The following is a 19,805-nucleotide window of genomic DNA, read 5'->3' on the forward strand; positions in this document are numbered from 1 at the left end:
CCCCTTGTTAGAGCAAAACAATCTGCCGCAGCTCCCTGAAACTTTGGTGGGGAAGCTTACAATGAGCAAGGCGTGGTAAAAAGAAATTAGGGGCATGATAGCCGTGACTGCTCATTCAAGATGCCGAGAATGATAGTCCCATGCTCTGTGGCGTGCTGCCTATGTCTTATTACAGTCAATGTAGTGTGATTTGTAAAGACTTTTCTCCGCGTAGACTGTGTCAGTTCTATTTCTGCAGGGCCGGTCTTCTGGTCTGGGGTGTTGAGGAGCCTGACCTCTGAGGGCAGGGAAGGAACAGTCTGCTCTTGGGCCTGCTAGTGTTCTTGCCTGATACAGTTCCTCTTTGATCAGAATAACAAGTGACAATAAAGAAACATGAAATTCAGAGGAAGCTAACAAAATGTCACACTTCAGGAAATTGTGGTTTTAATAGACATGACCACTAATTCTTCACTTTATATGGACAATCCCGTCTCCGTAGCTAGGGCCCTACCTTTATTTGGCAAATAGGTAGTCAGGGAATTTCTAAAAAATAATTTTTACCTCAGATGCCTAAATGCATCCTTCATGCCTTCTTCTTCAGCCTAATGGGTCTTTTTTTATAAAAAGGCATTTTGTGGTGTTTTCAGTGGGTGTGACAGTTGGTGCAGGAGAAAATAAACAGATCTTAGGGGCCTGTGTTCAAATTTCATTCCCCCTCTTGCAATGACCTGAGGCAGATGACTTAAAACCTTTTTTTTTTTTTAATTTTCACACCTAGCTTTTTATTTTTTTAAAGATTTTATTTATTTGAAAGACAGAGAGAGTGAGCATGAGCAGGGAGAGAGACAGAGGGAGAAGCAGACCCCCTGATGAGCAGGGAGCCCGATACGGGGCTCCATCCCAGGACCCTGAGCCGAAGTCAGATGCTTAACAGACTGAGCCACCCAGGCGCCCCCCCTTGAGCTCCCCCTTACTTTCCTTTTGAGTAGGGTAGCATTTCTTTTATTCATTTCATCAACCTTTATCGTGTGCAGGTACCTCCTTAGGCACCGAGACAGTGATGAATCAAAACCACCATCGCAGAGTTCTAGGGGCAGGGGGGATGTCACTGGTCACCAGGCTCAGAGTCTTCCTGTTTACAGGAGGAAACATAGGCTCAAAGAGAGGGTGAGATTTGCTAGAGGTTGCAATGTGACACACAGGTGTGCCAGAGCCAGAGTTCTTGTGTGTGAGGAACTTGGCCCAGGTGACTCCCAACATGCCCGTGTGGTAAATCCCAGGGAAAGTCGCCATTTTATCGGGCAGGACACTAAGGTTCAAGGAGGTTCAGTGATGCGTTTATTTGCCTGGTGAATCAGTGATAGAACTGTTGATGGGGGGCCTCATGGCCATCCCCCACGCCCCACTTCCACCACAGCACCTTGCCCATCCTTCACAAAACACTCAGTTCACCTCTGCTCCAAGTCCTTGCAGGGCACTACGGTCATAAAGAGGACTGATCTGCAGTCCCTGCCCTTGAGGGGTTTGGTCAGACAAGACCATTACTCCCACAGCCCAAGATGAGGTGGGGGATCAGAGGAAGGTATGCCAGAGCTGCCCAGGAAAGTCACACTTTGGTGGGATTTTTCTTCCTTGCTGTGGGATCAGGAACAAGCTCCTCCCCCCACTGGCATGTGTTCGCAATGGCTGCTGGGGAGAAATCTGTGGGAAAGAGGCCAGAGCATCTCGCCACCTCACTCAGTAGGGTCTGTGTTCTCTGCTTCAACAGAAAGGATCCTGACCTGTCCTCCAGGATCCGATGGCCCTGGAGAGAGAGCTGCAGGGCCCAGGGACACTGCTGACTCTTCACAACGTGCTGACATGGAGCCAGGTCAGTCCCCTTGTCTGCTCAGATGTTCTGTGTCATCAACTGCAAACCTGTGGTCTTAATGAGAAATGCCATCTTGGAATCTGAAACCATGCATGTGTTTTGGTGGAAGGCTTCGGCCACTAGGTGGGCAGGGGCAGGAGCAGCCATCGGGATCATTCTAGAATCCGGAAGACTAGGGTCAGGGTGCATAGTTGGATGGTTACATGTTGAGCTGAGCTGGAGTGGGATTAGAAGTATAGTTGGGAGTATGGCAGGAGGAGCTGAGTGGGTAACTACCTGGACGGGGGGCTGGAGGCCAGGTCCAGCTAACCAAAACAGCCCTCTCGAGGCTTTTCTTCCTCTTGCTATAGAGAAGAAAACAGTACAAAACACCCGGGTTGCATCAGAAAAATGGAAGGATGTTTCAGGCTAGATCATGGAGGCTAGGTCATGGTGAAGAAGGCTGAAGAGGCAGAGGACTCAGGACCCGGGACCCAGGGAGCGAGCCCTTTAGTGATAACCTACTGCGAACCAAGCACTTTTTCTTATCCTCCAAGCAATCTTGCAAGATAGACGTCCGAGTTTTACTAGGCTCAGTTATGCTCCAGTAATAAATTCATTCCAGAATCTCTGGCTCGACACAGCAAAAGTGTATTTCTTGTTCATGCTCCATGTCCAACTGAGGGAGGTGGAGGAGGACTGTGCTGTACCGAGTGACTCAGGCCAGGCCGAGGAAAGCTCTGCTGGATTATAGGGATACCTCCTGGAACATTAGGCCACCTTGGTCTCTGCCATCGAGGCAGAGAACTGGAAGACAGAGCACTGCCCCTTAAATGCTGTGGTCAAGAAGTCACCCACAGCCCGTGGGCCCAGACTAGTCACGTGGTCCTACCTGACTTCTAGAGCTCTGGGAGGTGTGGGGAAAATCAGGTTATTTGATGAGAGTAGCTGTCTCTGTCACAGGAGATATTATTTTTGTCTAAGAGGCAAGAAAATCGAGGTGCAGAGAAATTAACTGTGTTGTCTGAGGTCTTCCAGCTAAAAAGTGCTAAAGCCTAGATCTTACGTAACCTCTGATTCAGTCCTTTATTTGGCAATTCGACAAAGACATACTGAATACTAACTATAAGCTTAGCACCAAGCTGGGCTCTGGGGATGTTGCAGGGAACAGATGCAGAGGTAGCTTCTGCTCTGAGCCTGAAGAATGTGTTAGGTACAAACCAGGAGGAGCACTCAGCCAATCCCAACACGGCTGTCTGAGGAGAGCTGTTAAGATGGTTAGCTTTTCATGAAGAAGGATGGGTAAAAGGGGTCCTGTCTATTGAGGTTTTGTGCCGAGTACTTAATTGATGCATCTCATTGAACTCAGGGAGCCCATGAGGTGGTCCTGATAATTCCATTTGTAAGATAAAAAAACTGAGGTTCACTTGGTGAGGTAAAATAGCTAAGCTAAAGGTGAACTCATCAACCCTAACTGTGCTCGCCAGTAATGCATGTATGGCAGAAGAAGACACTGAACCTTGACTCCCCTGCTCCATTTACACCCAGGGAATAGGGCGCCTGGGTGGCTCAGTGGGTTAAAGCCTCTGCTTTCAGCTCAGGTCATGATCCCAGGGCCCTGGGATCGAGACCCATATCGGGCTCTCTGCACAGCGGGAAGCCTGCTCCCTCCTCTCTCTCTGCCTGCCTCTCTGCCTACTTGTGATCTCTGTCTGTCAAATAAATAAATAAAATCTTTAAAACAAACAAACAAACAAAAAACCCAGGAAATAGGCTTCCCCGTCCCCTTCCTCCGAAGTCTCTGTCCCAGCTTTTTCCCCCCTGGCTCCCCCAAGCATCCTGCTGGTGTCACGTGTGAACACAGCTTTTAGTGACAACAGGGGGAGCGTTGTGGGTGCCAGGCACTGGGCCGTCACCAACACCCATGTTGGTATCACCCATAGAGCTGGGCCCACAGCAAGGCTTGTTGAAGTCAAGGAGGGAGGGAGGCTATTGCAGAAATGTAGGTAGTGGGATCTGAGTCTGGCAGGACGGGGTCGAATCTGAGCCTTGGCCTAGGCACATTCTTCTGTCTAGAATGTTCTCCTCTCTCTCTGGCCTCATCTCTCCTCATCCCTCCTGTTGCACACTGTGTTAGGTGTACACTGACTCCGTCACTTCGCTCCCCTCCTCAGCTCTGTGACACCTCCTCTGTCCCCACACTGGTCCAAGCCATGGTCTGGTACCTGGATGATTGCAGGGGCTCCTTCTGGGGCTCTGCTTCTGTCCTTCTCTCCAGGACTCTGGCAGTGGTCAGATCAGATCGCTTCTCGACTCAAAACCTGCCGTGTGCCCCCATCTTTGGCAGAGGAAAAGCCAAAGGCCTCATGGCAACTCACTAGGACCTTAAAGAGCCAACCCGTCTCCCATCCGACCCCATCTCTCCTGCACACCCCTCACTCATGCCGTTGGTGTCTTCACCATTCATTGACTCATAAACACACTCCCACCTCAAGGCATAAGGCGCAGATGCCTTTTTTCCAGTCTTGGGGGAAGCTCTTCAGACAGAGGAACAGCAACGAACAGACCTCCACATCGCATCTGAGGGAGCAGAGCACACAGAGGCTGAAAGGTGTCTGACGCAGGTGCGTTTGCGGCTCCGGGAGCAGCAGGAGGCCTGCCCCCACCCCCGCACCCCATGCAAGGAGCCACCCTCCCGGTCCAGGCCTTCCTGTGCCCTGCTCCATTGGCTCTTGCCCACATGACACTTCTCTCCACCCACCGCATCCTCTGTTACTCTGTGAGCTCGTCTGTGGTCTGTCTTCCCCACTGGAACATAAACTCTGCAAGGGCAGGGGTTTACTTTGTGCTGTTCCCTGGGGTGTTCTTCCTCCTGGAACGGGCACTCGGTGAGCACGCACTCAATGCATGAATGAGTAAACAAACACTTTCACGACAGATTCCACATCGATATTTGCTTAAACGTGATTGTTGATGCCCTCCTGCCTTTATGTGTGCTATTCCGAACCCAAGCTGGAATGGCCCCACTGCCCTTCTCCCCCAGCTAACCTCTCACTCTTTCTTGCTCACTGCATCCACCCAGGAGGGCCCAGTCCCAGTAGCAGCACACAGCCCGGGCATTATCCAGCCATCCCTGCTAGTCTGAGGATATCAAGGGCAAGTGCAGCTCCTTGCCCCACACATGCCCCCCAAGCCTGGGGCACAGCTCGAGTCCTGATACTCTTTGCTGGCTTGAGCCAAGTGGACCAGAGCACCATGTAGAATTGCAGCCTGGGGGCCATGCTCTCCTCCCCTGCATGTCACCTCACCCACAATCAGGAGGCAGGGAGCCCTTGCTGCCAATTTAGTCTCCTGCTTAACGCCTGCCTCAGAGATCAGGAAGATGAGGCAAATGGGACACTAATGAGATGCAGAGAGAAAACTAAATCGGGAGGTGTTGCAAACACTGAGGAGGAGGGAGACTGATTTAACAGGATCTCTCCAGGGGGGAGGGGGAGTACAGTGCAGGAGTGTAGAGCCCATGGAGTCAGTATCCCCATGTCCCACCTCTGACACCTGCATGTGGGGTGGCCTGTGTGATCCCTGTAGCTCCAGGGCCTTCACTTTTCTGACTTTAAATTAGGAGCCTTTTAATTGATTGACTCATTTGTTCATTCTGGCCTTCCCACCAATTTGCCAAAAGAGATTTGAGTGGGTTAACAATCTTAACTTGATTAATTAATTAAGACCAAGAGCATTTAATGCAAAATTAAGGTAGAAAGTAAGAGAGAAGAAAAGGAAGGGGAGGTGGTGCCTGGATGGCTCAGTTAGTTAAGCATCTGTCTTTGCTCAGGTCCTGTTCCCGGGGGTCCTGGGATCGAGCCCGACATCAGGCTCTCCACTCAGCAGCGAGTCTGCTTCTCCCTCTCCCTCTGTGACTTCCCTCACTTTTGCTGTCTCTCAAATAAATAAATAAAATCTTTAAAAAAAAAGGGGGGGGGAAGGAGAGAAGAAAAAGATTTTCAGGGCCCCACAAACAGGGGATTCTGGGAAAAGGGTTATGTGTTGGGTGTTGGATGCTGGCAACTTTTAGGATGTGAAAGTTCCGGTCAAATGGTAGTGATGATGACCAGTGCTTCTGAGCATTTCACATTCACTGTCTGATCATCCTTCAGTGACAGGCATTGTCTGCTGTGTACCAGGGATGCTCACAGGGCACTTTTTTCTCTGTCTCATTGAATACTCAGAGCACCCTGCAATATGGTCTTTTAAACCCATTTTCGACGAGGCAACTGAGTCTGAAAGACACTAGCCATCCCTTCAGCAAACAGTGCTGGGACGATGGCTATCCACATGCAAAAACATGAATTTGGACCTTTCCTCACTCTGTATACAAAAATTATTAAATGCATTGTTAGCCTAAATGCAAGAGCTAAAGCTTTAAACCCTTAGAAGAAAACATAGGCATAAATGTCCCTGACCTCAGATTAGGCAGGCAGTGGTTAGGCATACACAAAAAAGGGGAAAACAATACACAAATTGGACATCATCAAAATTAACAATTTTTGTGCTGTAGAGAACACCATACGGAAAGTGAAGATGAGCCCAGAATGGAAGAAAATATTTGCAGTCATAGATCTCACAAGGGATTTGTATGCAGAATATATAAGAACTCTTAAACTCAGCGATAAAAAGACAAAAGGCCCTAATTCAAAAATGGGCAAAGAGTTTGAATAGGCATTTCTCCAAAGGAAACAACAGAAATGGCTGATAGCACCATCAGAAGCACATCAGAAAAATGTTCCACATTTTTAGTCATCAGGGAAATGCTAATTAGAGCCATTGAGTTATTTGTGTGGGCCCTGCCTTCCTAACAGCAAAGCCTCCTGACCGCACAACTCCCTGAGCTTGGGAAAGAGGTTACTGAGTGAGAGGCCTGGTCTGCCACTAGAGTTTTCACAGGAAGCAGAAGGAAAGGGAGGGACAGAGAGAGGCAGGCAAGGCAGGGACACACTGCCTGTGGGCTCTTTTCCTGGTAACGGGCAGAAATTGCCATCTGAGAAGGCTTCCCAGGGCCATTTGTGCCCCTGGCCCCCTTCACAGTATGACGTACTGCAGCAGTTCTCAAACTGTCTGGTTTCAGGACCCTGTTTGACTCCTCCAAATTATTAAAGACCCCTAAGAGTTTTTGTTTATGTGGATTATGTCTATCAAAATTTGTCACACTAGTAATTCGCATTGGAAAAAAATGTTAAAATCATTATTTATAGCTTATTTAAAGTGATAATAATAAATGCTTATAGTAACATCTAATAGCACATCTTCATGAAAATGACTTTTTCACAACAAACGAATAATGTATAGGGTGGCATTGTGTTACGTTTTGGTAAATCTCTTTAATATTTGGCTTGATGGAAGCTATATCTGTTTCTGTGTTCAATCTGGAAAACTCCACTGTATACTGATAAGAGAACAAGGATGAAAAGGGCAATATTTTAAGTAGCCCTGACCTCACCGATTTCCTAAAATGGTCTCAGGGACTTACAAGAAGCAAGTTCCTTGCCAGAGTCCAGCAGAGAGTACGGAATAGGTCCTCTGTCAGCCTAGTAAAGACAGGAAGAGAAGTGAGGACAATCTGAGTGGAGAGGTGATGACAGTCAGCCTGGATTGAAGCCTGGCTGCCCAGGGGAGGCCTCAGGCCTCAGGTCTTTTGCACATCATATTCTCCTGGCCCAGAATGCCTTCTCCATCTTGGTTTATTGGCAAAATCATCCTTGTGCTTTAAGATTAACTTTGGATGCATCTGCCTCTGGAAAGCCTTTTGTACCATCCCAAACATGCTCAGGGCTAGGTTAAGCCCCACACCATGATGGCTGCCAGAAGGGCGAGCATTGCAGCAGGGGAGCGGCTGGGAGGTTGAGGCCTACTGGTGGAAGCCTTGAGGTCCCAAGCAGACGAGCTGGGGCCTTTTGTTATTCTTGTTTAAGAAGCAAGAAGCCATGAAATTTGTTCACAAACATCTACCTGATGGTATACAAATTTATAAGTACAGAGGATGGGAGTCACCAAGGGGCAGATAAAAGTCATCTGCTACTAATTCTAATTCAGTAGCAAATAAAGGGATGCAAGTCATCTAGAAGATGGTGGGAAATGAGGAGGAAGGAAAAATGAAGCTAACAGCTAATTGAGCACTCACTCTGTGCCAGGCATGCATCATGTCTTTGTAACCATCACAGCACTTAGAGACATCTTCCCCATTCCACAGATGAGCAAACTGAGACACAGAAAAGTGTCTTGCTGAGGGACATAGATGTCCTAGGACGTGAAGGAGCTGGGCTTTGAAGCCGGGTCTGTTCAGGAACATCACACTGTCTTCCCCAGGCCGAGAAAATGCAGAGTATAGTTCCAGCAGGGTGACTTGTAAGACTCAGGGGCCACTGAAACCCTTGTGCTGGTGTTGGGCTTGTGCTCCCCAGACCATCTGTCCTCCCTGGTTCCTCTTCTCTCTCCAAGTTTGCACTTCCAGCTTTTACCCGGAGCACCTGGAATGGCCACCACTCTACCATGCCACCGTCATTTTTAGTACCAGGCATCAGCTTCGACAAAGTCTTGGGCCACCTGAGCCTAGAGAGGATGAGATAGGAGGAGCATGTGACTTATGAAATCCAAAAGGTGTCCCAGATTGAGCTCGAAACCCAAGAGTTCCCTATTTGCCCAAAAGAAGAATCCCTCTGGGCAAGCACTTCTGGTCCCAGCCTCTGATGCTTCTTGGGGAAGCTGGGTGGGGAATTCTGCCCTTCCCTGAGGCCTGGCAGGGTTGGGGCTCACAGAGTGACACAGCCACTGCTCCAGATGTGGCTGTCCTTCTGATACTCCTTTACTATCCTCGTTTACCTGTCCCCATCCTTGGATGGTACTGCTGCTTTGCGGTCCAGGATATGCGGAATGATGACAGAGCCACTTACCAGCCAAATGCCTGGTTGATTTCCAAATGGGAAGGTCAGTGTCATTATCCTTGGTGGATTCAATGACCAGATTCTCCTCATGGTAGGGCTCATTTCATGTTGCTAACTGCCTCTTCTGTGGCACATCTCTGTGGCCAGTTCAGCCAAAGCATCAGATCGTGGCCCAGAGGCTAAGGACCTCCATCACTGTGCTGCCTTGACTTACCTGCTGGGAAATGGATGTCTTCAGACCTCTTCTAGCTCCCACAGCTTTTGTGAAAGTTCCCCTGGTGGAAAAGAACTGTGAGTCAACATCTCTGAGCACAGAATCCTTTGCCTCTTTGGATTCTAACCATTTCAGAAAAGCCGAGTGTGCAGAAAATGCTCCAGGGGTGAGAACAGACATTTGTCGAGTACCTCTTACATGTCAGCCACTGAGCTAGGCGTTTCACAGTCCATTTCCCCCTCACAACTACCGGTTAAGTAAGCATTGTTATTTCTGATCCACAGATGGGGCCGTGGAGCCTCAGAGAGGTTCAGGGACTTTAAGTCACACAGCTGGGAAGTGGGGGAGCCCGAAACTAAATCAAGGTCATCTGCTGCAGGACCCGACTTCTCCCCACTGGGTCGAAAACAGTAACGGGAACAGCAGGAGCAAGAGCTACCGTTTGAGGCATGCTCGCTACCCTCCAGACTCGTTTTAGCTCATTTAATCCTTTTGTGACAACCCAGGGATGTTAGGTACTATCGTCACCTCCATTTTAGAAATGAGGGACCCAAGGTACAGAGAAGTGCTTTCAGAATGAAAACTTTTCTGAAGGGCATTCGGAAGGTGAGCCCCAGCCATCTGTCACTGTTTGCTACTCTGTCATGAATAGCTCTTGCCTAAAATAAGCGCAGGTCTTATTCATAGAAGGCACTTCATGTTCGGTTATTGATAATTAACATCACGGTATTCTTGCCTCCCCACTGGAATGGTTATTCCGGTCGAAGCTGACAGCCTCTGTAGGCCACTGAGTTGCACCTTGCCATGGGAGACTTTCAAGAGGTCAAAGAATTCTATTCCCAGATCTCAGATGTTAAGTGTCGAAAGCATAGAATCTGCACTCAGACCACTGGAGACCAATGGTCTACCAGCTCTGGACTCTGGGCCAGTTACCTAATGCCTCTTTGCCTCAGTCTCCTAAAATGTGAATTGGATATAACAGCGCATACTTTAATGAGCTATTGCAAGTATAAAAATCATGTAAGGGCGCCTGGGTGGCTCAGAGGGTTAAAACCTCTGCCTTCGGCTTGGGTCATGATTCCAGGGTCCTGGGATCAAGCCCCACATCGGATCCCTGCTCAGCAGGGTGCCTGTTTCCTCCTCTCTCTGCCTGCCTCTCTGCCTACTTGTGATCTCAATCTGTCAAATAAATAAATAAAATCTTTTAAAAAAATCATGTAAAATGCTGATAGTCAAGGAGAACACACACACACACACACACACACACACACGAAACAGGTGTCCAGTGACTGTGATCTCTCCTATTACAGAAGATTAGTTTATAGAGTTGGACTCATAAGGTGATCTGGTTCCACACTTTCACTTGCAGGTGAGTAAACTGAGGCCCAGAGACAGGAGGCGATTGGCCCAAGTCACACAGCATTTTAGTTTTCTGAATCCAAGGTTTATGAGCCAGATTTAGAACAACAGTCTGGAGGAGCCCATACATCAGCCCTCCCATTTCTAGAAGTTACAGTTGGTTATCTTTCAGTCCGCTTTTTCTTCTTTGATAGTTTGTTCTTTATTTATACTTTCACTACTTTGACATATTTCTTTAAATATTGTACACATATATTTCATTTTCTGCATCTGGTCATTTTAGTACCTGTAGCATTCCTAGGTCTGATTGATTTGTTCATTGCTTCTGCTCTCTCTTGCTCATGGCGGCTTGTTTCCTCACATGCTCTGTGATTTTTTTAAGTCGTGGATTTATGACTGCTAAAACTCTGTGGGATTCCTTTGAGGCCTGAGTTGAAAATTCATTGCTCCAGAAAGGGTTTGCATTTGCTTCTGCCAGGTACCTGGAGGAACCATCAACTTGGGGTCATTTTAAACACTCAGCTTAGATTGGGGTTTTTTGTTTGCTGTTTGTTTGTTTTCCTTCTGGCCACTGAGTCAAATTTCACATAGTCAATTTCCAGACCCACCTGAGGGTCATTTTGTCATTGGAAATTCTCAGCCTTTTAAAAATTTTCCTTCCCCTCTGCCCAGGCCTAGGGTCGAGTTTCCTTATTGCCTCTATCCGCAAGGTGGGATTTTGTGTTTTTCTGATTCACCCTTTCTCCAAAGGGTAAATGTCTCCTTTCTGAGTTTCAGCCACAAGTGAAAGTCTCAGTTTCCCTTCTACCTTCTGAAGGACTGTGCCTTTGCTTCTTTCCTTGGCTCTTTAAAACCAGAGACCCCAGATCACTAAGGAGCAACAGATGCCCCCACGCCCCTCACCCTCTCAGTGTTTGCAACCTCTGTGAATTTGTGTTGTCTCATGGTTATTTTGACCTCTGAGGATTTCCTTCTCTTTCTTGACTGCTCAGCTCTATATTTAAAAATAAATGTGTTTGTTTAATCTGGCATTTTCCCATGCACTGCGTTAGGGTGAGTCTTCAGTCCTACTATTGGAAATAGGGGTGTGAAGCAGCTACCCCTGTCCTTTATTGGTGTGAGCACGGACTTCATCAGTTAGGACTTCCCTGATTATTATTTTTTTTTAAAGATTTTATTTATTTATCTGACAGAGAGAGATCACAAGTAGGCAGAGAGGCAGGCAGAGAGAGAGGAGAAAGCAGGCCCCGTGCGGAGCAGAGAGCCCGATGTGGGGCTCGATCCCAGGACCCTGGGATCATGACCTGAGCTGAAGGCAGAGGCTTTAATCCACTGAGCCACCCAGGCGCCCCGGGACTTCCCTGATTATTAATGGTTGACAGTTTATCATATTTTTTTTCTCCAGGGTCCACAACGTGTGCCCAGAGAGCCAGGGGGAGGTTTGTGTACCATAGGCCAAGTCCATTTCTCATAACATCACCTTCTGAGATCTCAGCCTGTGTTCATCTCCATCCCCACAGGGGCCTTGATCAAGAACATTACTATGGATGTTGCCCAATGAAAACTCTGGTTTCATGAAAGATGCTCAAAGGGTACCACATTCTGAAGGCATGGCTGCATGCTGTTGCTTGATCCAGCCATTCCTGATGTGGACTTTACTAAAGCATTAACTCAGTGCAGCAGAGGCAGCCCAAATGATTTTAAATTCTTTTGCCCATGAGTTCATTTATTCCACAGACATTCACTGAGCACCTACCACATATTGTGCCCACATTAGGCTCTGGGATAGAGAGATGGAAAAGCCACAGTCCTTCCTTTTGTGTACAAGGACTTTTACATAGACTAACCATGGAGTCTGACGATTGCTTTGGCAGCGAGAAACTGGAGGTGGAAAGGGGCTTACCCCAAACTCAGGTAGGGCTGTCTGGGCAGGCCTCCCTTAGGAAGTGGCAAGTGAATCTAAAGCATGAGGAACAGATAGCACATCTAGAAACAAAAAGGCCACGTCCCTCAAAAGAAAACTTGAACAGTGCCCTTGAAAGAAATGGTCCAGGTAATTTTCCTTTCCTGATCTTGGTCTATGGGTAAGCCTTGCCCTCTTCCACTCCGGGGAACCTGGGAACCATAGGTATAATTTGTACACTCTCAACAGGGGCGCTATCATTCACAAAGGGGGGAAATTGGTTCTCGGAGGATCAGGAGTGAAAAAAAATCTCTGTTGCAAGAGTTTGTGATCCTCCAATGGGCTAAACAGGTATATCGTACATCTGCAATATTATTAGTATTTTATAGGAAGGGGAGGGGAGTTGGAAAAACGGATGTCTGTAAAGCTGCCTTGGCAGGAGGGGAACAAAAAGAAAGTCTGGAAGCCTCTAATGAACTATGAAAGCAGGTAGCAAGACAGCCAGATATGCCTACATTTAAAGCTGTGTCCCTCATGTGACAACCTGTATAACCTTGGACACAGTTAATTTCCCTGAGCCTCACTTTCCTTACCCATGAAATGGGATAATAACGCCTCCCCGCCCAAGGTTGTTCTGAGGTTTAAGTGAAATGATACACGTCAGTCTCCTGGAACTTACTAGGTACTCAGTGAATGCTATTAGGAGCGAGGTCCCTGCCCCCACCCAGCCCAACCCACGTGTTCAGGAGAAGGCCCAGACTTAAGGAGATTTGCTGAAGGAGTGGTTTCGAGATGGTGGTCCCTGCTGCAAGCCTTGGCCAGCCGCCTAGGAGAATTCCCTTCCCTGGGACCCTGTGAATGTGCGGTGCCCCAGAAGCTCCTGGAAGTATCTGAGAGAGGGATGGCCCGTGCAAGTTATCAAAGACAACATTTTCTGGTGCTTCCTTCAGAGATGCAATTAATATTCAGCCTGTTTGGAGTGGTTAACCTGAGGGACGCTGAGACATCCAGGTGGAATTAAAGCTTCTCAGGGATTGTCTTTTAAGGGGAGAGTTTGGAGTTTTCCTGTGGACTCTGAGTTAATTTGGGTGCCTCAGCCTAGTCTCCTGGTTTCTCAGGCCTCTGTGCCCCCAGTTAGGGAAGAAGCTATTGACCCAGGACCAGCGAGATGGGAAGCGGAGTAGAAGGGAGTAATGTGGGGGAGGGGACAGCAGGGACTGAGGGGAAGGGAGGGTTAGATGGCCTTTCTTTTTCTCCCGATGGCTCCATGCTGCTCTCTGTCGCCATCCTCACTGGCGCCCCAAGATGGCCTGAATAGGCGTGAGTTCCTTGAATAACGCCTGGCACGTAACAACCCTTATCACATGTGTTGGCTAATTTGCTTTCTCCCCACCCCATAATTATAACTAGCATCATCATTTTGTAATGTGTCGAGTGTTTTACTGCACTGTCTCACTTGACCTTACAGCAACTCAGCTATTATGTTTCTTCATCAGAATCATCCCCGTTTTATAGATACAGAAGCTGGGGCTAAGAGCACTTAGGATGTCTTCCCAGATGACTAAAGTGCAGAGCCAGGGGGAGGCCTGGATCCCAACCCTGACCTTGTATCCACCGCCATTATTAGGTCTTCCCACGGGCAAGGCTGGCTGCCAGGTCAGTTCTGAGCCCCAGTGCCGGACACAAGGGAAGGAGGGAAGAGCCCTGGGGTCCAACAGTGGGCCCTCTGTCTCCCTCTTCCCCACCGCCTTCCAGTGCCACTGCTGCCTCCATGGCCCCCTGGGCCTGTCCAGGTCAGCTGGCAGCACCCAAGCCTGGGAACCTGTAAGCACCGCCACTCCTGGTAGAACCAGGTGGAGGGACCTTCTTCCCAATACGAGCTCAGTTGTCCTGCAAATGTCGTCCTCTGTAGTGGGTTCATTTTCTTGGCTCAGAATATGTCAGGGCCAGTCCAAGGGAATCCAGACTTGGCCTGGAGAACCCCCTGCAGCTCCCTCACCAACCCCTGCAGCCTCAGACTGCCCGCCTTACCCTCCTCTCCACACACTACCAGGAGAAACATGCACATACAAGACAGGGAGTTAGGGGGCACTGGGGACAAACTAGGTTAGAAGATAATAATCTCCTGCTTTGTAAAGCACATTGTGGTCGGGCCAGTATTTTCTTGCACATTCTTTTTTGATCTTCACAACAACACGTTGCAGAGGTAGGGGGTTGTTGCTGTCTCAGCCATTAAAGTGAGGGTTGCTCCAGGAGGAAGCGCGGTGTTGGAGGGGGCCTGAGACATCTGCATGCCTGGCTCTTCTCAGCCCAGGCCCTAGAAGGAAGGGAGTATTCTGCAGCAAACACAGGGGGCATGGGGTGCACCCAGGGCTTGAACCGGAACCCCACTGGCTGCAACGGCCCCGTTCTTCCCCTGCCTTATGTGGGCATGTCTCAGGGAAGGGAGACCATCAGCAGCCACTGGGCCCAGAGCAGCAGGTAAAATCTGGGGAGCCTCGAGGAGGACAGGAGCCAGATTTGGAGGACCAGCCATGAGGTTTTGTTGGACTTGCATCTTTCCTTGAAGGCTGTGGAGTGGGCTTTGGTTCAGCCATGCCCAGAAAAAGAAGGAAGAGGCTCAGAAGAAAAGCAAGGAGCCTTCAGAGATGGTGAGGAGGGAGCCCAGGGTGTCGCCAAGATATGATCCCTAAAAACAGAGGTCTGCTGGTGACCCTCTCTACTTAATGATTTTTTTGTGGCTCCCCTTTACCCTCCAGAGGAAGGGTAGCTTAGAAGGTCCTATATGACTCCGTTTCTCAGAAAAGCTTATCATAAACAGTAAAGGAGCTTGGGCTCTGGGTTTAAATCCTAACTCTCCTCCTTCCCAAAGGTATCCCCTGGAGCCACTTTCTTTATTTCCTTTTCTTTCTTTCTTTCTTTTTTTTTTTAAGATTTTATTTATTTATTTGACAGAAGGGGCTGTGGGGAGAGCACAGGCAGCAGGAGCAGCAGGCAGAGGGAGAAACAGGCTCCCCACCGAGCAAGAAGCCCCACATGGGGCTTGATCCCTGGAGCAACTTTCATCTCCGCACCTGCGGTGCTTCTGTAACTTTGTATGTAAAAGTGACAGGAGGCTAATGTGGCATTGTTGTTAGGATCAGGTGAGATAACTCAGCAGGCCCACCTGCCCTAGGCCCTCGCCTTGCTCTGGCCTCTCCCCCACAGCAGGGGCCGAGGAGCCCACGCTGGCTTCCCCACCCACGTTGCGTGCAGTTCTCCAGGCAAGTGGTGGCATTTGTGGGTGTTTCTGCTGGGACCTTTTGCGGGCAGGGTGTCTGAGGGCCAGGCTGCCCCCAGGTGGGTGTGTGTAGAGTGAATGTGTCACTGTCCCTTGCTCTGCCCAGAACCCAGAAATTCGTAACCAGTGTTTGCAGGGATTTAGACAGGAAAGGTTAAAGCTGCTTGGGCAGAGGGGTAAGAGACGCACTGAGGCCAGGGCTGCACCCTTCTCTCCTGCACCCTGCAGCAGCAGACGGATCAGGGCCTCATTACCCATCCGCTGACATCACCACCCCACAGCTTGAACCTCAAGTCAGAAGAATGTTCCCCGTCTTTCCTGTTGCCTTCCAACAGAAGATGCTCTCTATTACTGGTGCTGTTCAGGGAACCCCCTGGCTGTACTTCCGGCTTTTTCTCAAGGGCCTTCAGGAGAGGCCACATTTCATTCTGTCTACCTGGAAAACTACCTCCTTTTCTCTGTGATTTCTCCAATGAGGAGCAGCTCCCCACCTACCCCCAGGCTGGGGGAAGGGCTTTGTAGCCAAGTGGGTGATTCCCCTAGAAACTGGCCCCAGAGACTGAAGGCCCTGCACAGGCTTCCATGCACCCACAAGAGGCTTAGAACTTCGAAGCGAGTAGGTGCCCAGGTCCCACTTCCTGAGGGTGCCTCACCTGCTGGGGGCCCACAACCTGGGTCTCAGGTGTCACTCTGAGCCCTGCACTTCACTGCACAGGGCTGGCCAACATTGATGGTATCTTTTTCTACCTTCCTTCATTTCAATTATGGAACATTCTTTGCATCAAAAAGTAGGGCAAATAGTGCAGTGAAAATCCAGATACCCACCACCCAACTGCAGAACTGAAACATCAGAGTATGGTAATAGCCCAAACCCACAACTTGTCTAGGTGCCCTTCACAAAGTGAAACCATCCATGGCATACCAGGCCATGGGACACTCCTCAGCAAAAAGGAGCTAACAAACTAATGACATCTGCAACATCTTGGGAATTTGGGTGGGGGTGGGAAGAGCCAAAAGGTTACATAATGTCATGGAGCCGACGATGCCACAAATTCAGAATGAAATGTGAGATGTTAAGATGGAGGTCAGGTTAGTGGCTGGCAGGGTTTAGGGACAAGGCTCAGAGTCCCAGGGGAGTGGGTGGGGCTAGAAAGGGGAAGACACAAGAGACCCTTGCTGTGAAGGAGTGCTCTCAGTGTCCTGACTGTGCACCACCCCTGCCAGGGATAAAATCGTATAGACCAGGACACATGCGTACACCGATACGTAAAAAACTGGAGCAATCCCAATACAGTTGATGGATTGTATCAATATCAATATCCTTGTGATAGCGATTTGTGCCATTTTGAAATGTTACCATTGTGGGAACTGGGCAATATGCATAAGGGATCAAACTTTAATTAAAAGAAAGAAAAAAGATGTTGCAAGTGAGTTCTAAAAAGAAACATTATAGATACAATTGAATACCCGAGTGGGTCCCCCCGCATCTTATTCCTTTCCTTCCTAAGAAGGGGCCACTATCCAGATTTTGGTATCAATCATTCCCATGTTTTTATATTTTTACTACATGAGCATGTATACAGAAGGAATGGATGGTATCCTTTGGTATGTTTTTAAACTCCATATACATTGTATCTTTTGGAATTTACCCACTGAGTATAATCCATTGTATGGATTATGTATGACTATTGGCAAAGCTTATTTACTCTTTCTTTTGTTGACAAATTGGTTATTTCCAGCCTTCTGGGATAAACTACACTGGTAAGGACATTCTCGCCCACATTCCCTTGTGTCCCATGCAAGAATTTATCCAGGTTATATCCAAGAGGCCCATGGAACATCTGGGTCACAGGGCATGTGCATCCACAGTTCTAGAAAATACTGCCAAACTTCTTTCTAAATTTTACCTATTTATTCTCCCTCAAGCAGTGGGTGAGAATATCTGGGGCTCCGCTTCTTCGCCAGCGTGGTAATGTCAGACTTTAAAATTTTTGCCAACCTAGTGGGTATGAAATAGTATCCTCCTGTTTAAATTCCCTTGGCATCTTCTCCTGTGAATCATGATTTTCTGTGCCCACATCCTAGCTCTTCCACCGAGACGAGAAGCTCCTAGTCACAGGCTCCTGGAGATAGGTACCTAGCACATAACAGGGTCTCAGGATTTGTGTAATGAATGGAAAAGAAAGAATAATTCTAGATGTCTTCACTTGGGAGAATTATAGTTGTTTTCTTTTTCTTCTTCTTCTTCTTCTTCTTCTTCTTCTTCTTCTTCTTCTTCTTCTTCTTCTTCTTTTTTAATATGCAGTCATGGGCTTTTTAAAAATAACATTTGTAGAGATGTATCATATAGTGCACTGGTTATTTACCAAGTTGTGCAACTATCACTACAGTCAACTTTGGAACATTTTCATCCTTCCCCCCAAAATGCCTGAACCCCTTACGCTCACTCCAGATTTCTCACTAACCCCCTGCCCTAGGCAACCACTAATCTGCTTTGTCTGTCTGGATTTTCCTCATCTGGACATTTCATGCAAAAGGAAATTTACAATTTATGCTCTTTTGGGACTGACTTTTTTCACTTAGCATAATATTTCTAAAGTTCGCCCATGTGCCCATGTCGGGGCATGGATGAGGACTGCATTTCTTTTTATGTTGAACCATAGTCCATTGTATGGATAGACCATATTTTATTTCTCCACTCTTCGGCTGATTGACATTTGCATTGTTCTCGCTTTTTTACTACTGGGAATGATGCTGCTGTGAACATGGATGTACAAATCTCTATGTGGATATATGTTTTCATTCCCCTTGGGCAGATATCTAGGTGAGGAATTACCACATCACATAGTATCTCTAAGTTTAACCATTTGAGGAAATGGCCAGACTGTTTTGCAAATGCCTATGGCATTTTACATTCCCATCGGCTGTGGAGCAGAGTTCCAATTTCTTCACATCCTCCACAGTCCTTATGATTACATTTTTAAAAAGATTTTTTATTATTTATTTGACAGGCAGAGATCACAAGTAGGCAGAGAGGCAGGCAGAGAGAGGGAGAGGAAGAAGCAGTCTCCCTGCTGAGCAAAGAGACTGATGTGGGGCTGGATCCCAGGGGCCTGGGATCATGACCTGAGCCGAAGGCAGAGGCTTTAACCCACTGAGCCACCCAGGCATCCCTACATTTTTTTATTTTAGCTTGATCATGCGCTTTGAATCGAGCAACCTAGGCTAGAATCCCAGTTTTGCTGTATACTAGCTATGAAATCATAATTAACTTCTGCCTCCATTTTTTTTTCCTCTGTAAAATGGAATTAATAATAACAGCCACCTCTCAGGACAGTGGTGCAGCGAGATTAAATAAAACAATAGGCTTGTAAAGCCCTTAGCACAGTGTGGGATTCAGACAGCTCTCCTTGGAACAAAGTAACAGTGACAGCTTATTATTATGGGCCTCCTCTAGTCCACCGGCTTTCTGTCTGAGATGCTCTTAAAGTCACCTTGTACCTCCGAGAGCACCTCCTCTCAGCTGACTGGGAGCTAAGCTGTGAGTGAAAGGCCCAGAGAGCTGCCCTACGTTAATGCCCAGAGCTTATGGCAGATGCCAGAACAGTTCCACTGTGACGGCAATTCTCAGAGCCTCCAGGGGCCACCAAGGGGCGCTGCCTTACCCCAACAGGAGCTGACAAGGTGACTTCCCACCCTCTGCAGGGCAGAGGGGCCAGGAACCTTAGCAGGCCCTGGTTAAGGAAGCCTCAGATTGGGTCTGAACCACTTTTTATGTAAATAGGTTTTCCCCCTCCTTTTCTTTGGCAGGAGCTCCGGTTTTCATGCTATCATTTTAGCAACAATCGCAAACATGATCTGTACACGCAGGCATTGTATGGGGGGAGAGAGATGATTACTTGCTGATTGCTACTGTTGTTCATTTTGGAGATGACTCCACGGGTGGGAAGGACACTGCTGCAGGCTGGGGCAGCGGTGAACAGCGGAGTTCAGTAATGCCAGGGCATGGGGAGGGACGACAGGGGGACAGTCCCTCACCTGGGGAGACCTGGCAGTCAGAGTCGCTGTGCTCGCCAGTCGAGGTATCTGTCTGTGGGAATGGCACAGCCAGCGTGGACAGGAGGCACAGGCCCATCACCTTCCCTGCTACCCAGTCTGGCCCATCTTAGTCAGTGACCCAGGCCTCTGGGCAGGAGCTTAATTATGCTGCTTGCTGTGTTCTGCACATCGAATCTCTCAAATGCATCCCCCCTCTGCATTATCTCACTCCTGGATCACTGCAG

At 48.3% G+C, this 19,805-nt stretch overlaps 1 protein-coding gene across 4 annotated transcripts in view; it reads left to right on the forward strand.

Annotated features, from left to right (window-relative positions):
* Positions 1-19,805, forward strand: part of TENM4 (teneurin transmembrane protein 4) — a 2,938,802-nt gene that overhangs the window by 2,441,764 nt on the left and 477,233 nt on the right. For 3 of the 4 annotated variants that reach the window (XM_047690277.1, XM_047690278.1, XM_047690279.1), the window contains one exon: positions 1,751-1,852. The exons of the other annotated variant lie outside the window; for it this stretch is intronic. The gene's annotated coding sequence lies outside the window, so the exon portion shown is untranslated. The remainder of the gene's footprint in view (positions 1-1,750; positions 1,853-19,805) is intronic. 4 annotated transcript variants of the gene reach the window in all.

The sequence above is a fragment of the Lutra lutra genome, chromosome 10 (genome assembly GCF_902655055.1).
Source record: "Lutra lutra chromosome 10, mLutLut1.2, whole genome shotgun sequence".
Lineage (NCBI taxonomy): Eukaryota > Metazoa > Chordata > Mammalia > Carnivora > Mustelidae > Lutra > Lutra lutra.